We start from the raw sequence: 6,125 nt of genomic DNA on the forward strand, positions 1-6,125 counted from the left end.
CGAAAACAAAACAACTGGATCTGCATATCCACTATTGGTGCGAAGATCACGTCCAGTCAAGATATTCGGTGTCGCAGTTGATGGAACATGGAACAGCTGAGGATTTACTGCGCCATTTCAAAGTAAGTAGGCGACAAACAAATTATTATGGAAGCAGAATATTAGAAACATCATTCTGTCTCTCATGCATGTAAATGTAGCGACCAAAACTTTCAATATAATGCAGTCCACTTCAACACCACTGCAAATTATAACATCAGTAATTAAGTTCATATCTTCTCTGAAAGTGTCAATCAAAACTGAACATTATTACATTTGTAAAGGCAGAAGTCATGGCTGTTGTATTGGATCACATTATATTGTATGAGTGTTGTTTATATTGTATGGTCTTCAGTGGTGGACAGCAGTGAAGTACATTTACTTGAGTACTGTACTTAAGTACATTTTGTGAATATCTGTACTGTACTTGAGTATTTGTTTTTTTTTGTAAACTTCTGACTTTCACTCCACTACATTTCAAAGACAAATATTGTACTTTTGACTCCACTACATTTCTAGGAAGGTTGTTGTTACTTTTCGACTAAGCTTTGAAGTCAGCTGTTGTTTTTTCTTTTCTAAAATGCAGTTGGTCACATGCTGTGTTCCTCACAAAAGGAAACTGATCACAGTAGCTCCTCTCAGATGGGACTGATGTAAAAGTGGAAATACGTCATCCAGGTGCACTCTGGAACAAGAGCAAGCAAGCTCTCCCTCTGTTATTCAAACTAAAAGCAGTAATAGTGACAGCAGGAGAAAGACAAAATGAATTCTCAAGATGTTATTATAATTATTCATTATTCCAGGTAGCTTTTAAAGTTGGATTGTTTTATTGGGGTGAAAAATACCACATCATTCATGTATATACTGCTCCTGAAGACAGAAAGAAATCTCAGTTATTTAACAGACTTGGAGAACTCTTTAGAGTTGGCTTCAATCTAATTTTAGGATGTGATTTTAATACATTTACATCAGAAATTGACAACAGCTGTCCGTTTTGTTCTTGACTGTATTTCTATGCTGAAGTTTTTCTAGATGTTTCTGTAGGCTTTATGTAGCAGAGTGGTTCTACAAGCAGGTCAGTGCATCATCAGGTGCTTTCAGAGAGTTACAAGGTTCTGTAAATGCATCGTGAAAACAATACAGCATGTATTGATATTAGAAAATGTATTTTGTAATTTGTACTTTTGAATACTTAAGTATTTCTTTTAAAGCAAGAACTCTAGTACTTTAATTCAAGTAAAATTTTGACTGAGCAACTTTCACTTGGAGTTGAGTAATATTTGAACAGGAGTATCTATACTTTGACTCAAGTACTGGGGTTGAGTACTTTGTCCACCACTGATGGTCATCAGCTTTGACTTGTTAAAGCGATATTCCACTTTTCAAGAATAATCCACTCAATATGTACTCACCTCTATGCCGATATAAGGATGGGTGAAAATCATCAGTTCACAAAATAATCCTGGAGTTTCAGCAGAAAACAGTGTTGCAGCTAATTACAGTGAACGGTGACCATGGATAAAATGTAACAAAACAAACACAAAATGTCTCTGCTCTCTGTGGTGGTTGATTTTATCCATGGTCATCATTCACTCTAATTAGCTGCAAGGCTGTTTTCTGCTGAAACTCCAGGATTGTTTTGTGAACTGAAGATCTTCACCCATCCTCACCTGGGCATAGAGGTGAGAACATATTGAATGGATTATTCTTGAAAAGTGGAATATCGCTTCAAGGTGTTTTTATTGATATCTTTTCTGTGTCAGGCTTCCATCTGTTACAAAGACAATATGCTGTATAACAGTTTGCTAAATCTATACTGGATTAATCAAGTCTGATTTTTATATGCTTCATGTGCTTCAACATTGTTTATTCTCAGGAAGGTGCCAAGGACCTGGAAAGGCATAAGCATCATCATGAATTTTGTCACCAAAAAAACGCCTTACTATACTGTGTCGAAAAAAAGGCGATTTTTCAAACATTTTGTAAAAACATGCCATATGATGAAATAATGTAAAGGAGGGTGTGAAAAACACTCCAGAAAGGTTTCCTTTGATAAAAAAATCATCGTGAATTTTGGCGCCAAAAAAACGCCTTACTATACTATGTCGAAAAAAAAGGTGATTTTTCAAACATGTTGTAAAAACATGCGATATGATGAAATAATGTAAAGGAGGCTGTGAAAAACACTCCAGAAAGGTTTTCTTTGGAAAAAAAATCATTATGAATTTTGGCGCAAAAAAAACGCCTTACTATACTATGTCGGAAAAAAATGTCATTTTTCAAACATGTTGTCAAAACGTGCCATATGATGAAATCATGTAAAGGAGGCCGTGAAAAACACTCCAGAAAGGCTTTCTTTGAAAAAAAAATCATCGTGAATTGTAGCGCAAAAAAAAACGCCTTACTATACTGTGGAAAAAAAAGGGGATTTTTCAAAAATGTTGAAAAAACCCTTCCATATGATGAAATAATGTAAAAGAGGGCATGAAAAACACTATGGTAAAGGTTTCTTTGAAAAAAAAATCATCATGAATTTTGGCACAAAAAAAACGCCTTACTATACTATGTCGAAAAAAAGGGGTATTTTTCAAACATGTTGTAAAAACGTGCCATATGGTGAAATAATGTAAAGGAGGGTGTGAAAAACACTCCAGAAAGGTTTTCTTTGAAAACAAAATCATCATGAATTTTGACGACAAAAAAACGCCTTACTATACTATGTCGAAAAAAAAGGGGATTTTTCAAACATGTTGTAAAAACATGCCATATGATGAAATAAGGTGAAGAAGGGTGTGAAAAACACTATGGTAAGGTTTTCTGTGAAAAAAAAGTCATCATGAATTTTGGCGCCAAAAAACGCCTTACTATACTATGTCGAAAAAAAAGGCGATTTTTCAAACATGTTGTAAAAACGTGCCATATGATGAAATAATGTAAAGGAGGCCATGAAAAACACTCCACAAAGGTTTTCTGTGAAAAAAAATCATCATGAATTTTGGCGCCAAAAAAACGCCTTACTATACTTCTTCTTCTTCTTCTCCTCTCAGTCTGTCCAGCCACTGCTGTCGGATAGCCTCCACATACGCTTCCACTCTTGACGATTTTGTGCCACTTGCATCCATTTACTTCCCGCCTTTTGCTCGATATCATCTCTCCATCTACGCTTTGGTCTTCCTCTCGTTCTTCTTCTGTCCCTTGGCGTCCATTCTGTTGTTTTCCTAGCCCAGTTGTTGATGTCCATTCGGGCGACATGTCCAGCCCACTGGCCTTTTGCCTTTTCCGCTTTCCAGACTACATCTTCCACCTTTGTCCGAGCTCTTATATTTTCATTTCTGATCTTATCTTTTATTGTGATTCCAAGCATTGCTCTTTCCATGCTGTGTTGGGCTACAGCCAATTTATTCTTTAGATGTTTCGTTAGTGACCATGTCTCTGCTCCATACGTCATCGATAGTAATATAACTGTATCCATGATCTTCTTCTTCATACACATAGGTATCTTCTGATCTTTTAAGAAGGAGCTGTACTGACCAAGTAAGCCCACAATAGACAAAGCTTACGATACTATGTCGAAAAAAAAGGCGATTTTTCAAACATGTTGTAAAAATGTGCAATATGATGAAATAATGTAAAGGAGGGTGTGAAAAACACCCCAGAAAGGTTTTCTTTGAAAAAAAAAAATCATCATGAATTTTGGCGCCAAAAAAACGCCTGACTATACTATGTCGAAAAAAAGGGGGATTTTTCAAACATGTTGTAAAAACGTGCCATATGATGAAATAATGTAAAGGAGGGTGTGAAAAACACTCCAGAAAGGTTTTCTTTGAAAAAAAAATCATCATGAATTTTGGCGCCAAAAAAACGCCTTACTATACTATGTCGAAAAAAAGGGGGATTTTTCAAACATGTTGTAAAAACGTGCCATATGATGAAATAATGTAAAGGATGGTGTGAAAAACACTCCAGAAAGGTTTTCTTTGAAAAAAAAATCATCATGAACTTTGGCGCCAAAAAAACGCCTGACTATACTATGTCGAAAAAAAAGGCCATTTTTCAAACATGTTGTAAAAACGTGCCATATGGTGAAATAATGTAAAGGAGGGTGTGAAAAACACTCCAGAAAGGTTTTCTGTGAAAAAAAAATCATCATGAATTTTGGCGCCAAAAAAACGCCTTACTATACTATGTCGAAAAAAAAGGGGATTTTTCAAACATGTTGTAAAAACGTGCCATATGATGAAATAAGGTAAAGAAGGGCGTGAAAAACACTATGGTAAGGTTTTCAGTGAAAAAAAAATCATTATGAATTTTGGCGCCAAAAAAACGCCTTACTATACTATGTCGAAAAAAAAGGGGATTTTTCAAACATGTTGTAAAAACATGCCATATGATGAAATAATGTAAAGGAGGCCGTGAAAAACACTCCAGAAAGGCTTTCATTGAAAAAAAAATCATCATGAATTTTGGCGCAAAAAAAACGCCTTACTATACTATGTCGAAAAAAAATGCCATTTTTCAAACATGTTGTAAAAACGTGCCATATGATGAAATAATGTAAAGGAGGGTGTGAAAAACACTCCAGAAAGGTTTTCTTTGAAAAAAAAATCATCATGAATTTTGGCGACAAAAAAACGCCTTACTATACTATGTCGAAAAAAAAGGGGATTTTTCAAACATGTTGTAAAAACGTGCCATATGGTGAAATAATGTAAAAGAGGGTATGAAAAACACTCCAGAAAGGTTTTCTGTGAAAAAAAAATCATCATGAATTTTGGCGCCAAAAAAACGCCTTACTATACTATGTCGAAAAAAAAGGGGATTTTTCAAACATGTTGTAAAAACATGCCATATGATGAAATAAGGTAAAGAAGGGCGTGAAAAACACTATGGTAAGGTTTTCTGTGAAAAAAAAATCATTATGAATTTTGGCGCCAAAAAAACGCCTTACTATACTATGTCGAAAAAAAATGCCATTTTTCAAACATGTTGTAAAAACGTGCCATATGACGAAATAATGTAAAGGAGGGTGTGAAAAACACTCCAGAAAGGTTTTCTTTGAAAAAAAAATCATCATGAATTTTGGCGACAAAAAAACGCCTTACTATACTATGTCGAAAAAAAAGGCGATTTTTCAAACATGTTGTAAAAACATGCCATATGATGAAATAAGGTAAAGAAGGGCGTGAAAAACACTATGGTAAGGTTTTCTGTGAAAAAAAAATCATCATGAATTTTGGCGCTAAAAAAACGCCTTACTATACTATGTCGAAAAAAAAGGGGATTTTTCAAACATGTTGTAAAAACATGCCATATGATGAAATAATGTAAAGGAGGCCGTGAAAAACACTCCAGAAAGGCTTTCATTGAAAAAAAAATCATCATGAATTTTGGCGCAAAAAAAACGCCTTACTATACTATGTCGAAAAAAAATGCCATTTTTCAAACATGTTGTAAAAACGTGCCATATGATGAAATAAGGTAAAGAAGGGCGTGAAAAACACTATTGTAAGGTTTTCTGTGAAAAAAAAATCATCATGAATTTTGGCGCCAAAAAAACGCCTTACTATACTATGTCGAAAAAAAAGGGGATTTTTCAAACATGTTGTAAAAACATGCCATATGATGAAATAAGGTGAAGAAGGGTGTGAAAAACACTATTGTAAGGTTTTCTGTGAAAAAAAAATCATCATGAATTTTGGCGCCAAAAAAACGCCTTACTATACTATGTCGAAAAAAAGGGGGATTTTTCAAACATGTTGTAAAAACGTGCCATATGGTGAAATAATGTAAAAGAGGGTATGAAAAACACTCCAGAAAGGTTTTCTTTGAAAAAAAAATCATCATGAATTTTGGCGCCAAAAAAACGCCTTACTATACTATGTCGAAAAAAAAGGCGATTTTTCAAACATGTTATAAAAACGTGCCATATGATGAAATAATGTAAAGGAGGGTGTGAAAAACACTCCAGAAAGGTTTTCTTTGAAAAAAAAATCATCATGAATTTTGGCGACAAAAAAACGCCTTACTATACTATGTCGAAAAAAAAGGGGATTTTTCAAACATGTTGTAAAAACATGCCATATGAT

At 34.5% G+C, this 6,125-nt stretch overlaps 1 protein-coding gene across 1 annotated transcript in view; it reads right to left on the reverse strand.

Moving 5' to 3' along the window:
• oc90 (otoconin 90) overlaps positions 1-6,125 on the reverse strand; it is a 43,490-nt gene that overhangs the window by 11,659 nt on the left and 25,706 nt on the right. The window lies entirely within an intron of this gene.

Source organism: Amphiprion ocellaris, chromosome 10 (genome assembly GCF_022539595.1).
Source record: "Amphiprion ocellaris isolate individual 3 ecotype Okinawa chromosome 10, ASM2253959v1, whole genome shotgun sequence".
In the NCBI taxonomy this organism is placed as follows: Eukaryota; Metazoa; Chordata; class Actinopteri; family Pomacentridae; genus Amphiprion; species Amphiprion ocellaris.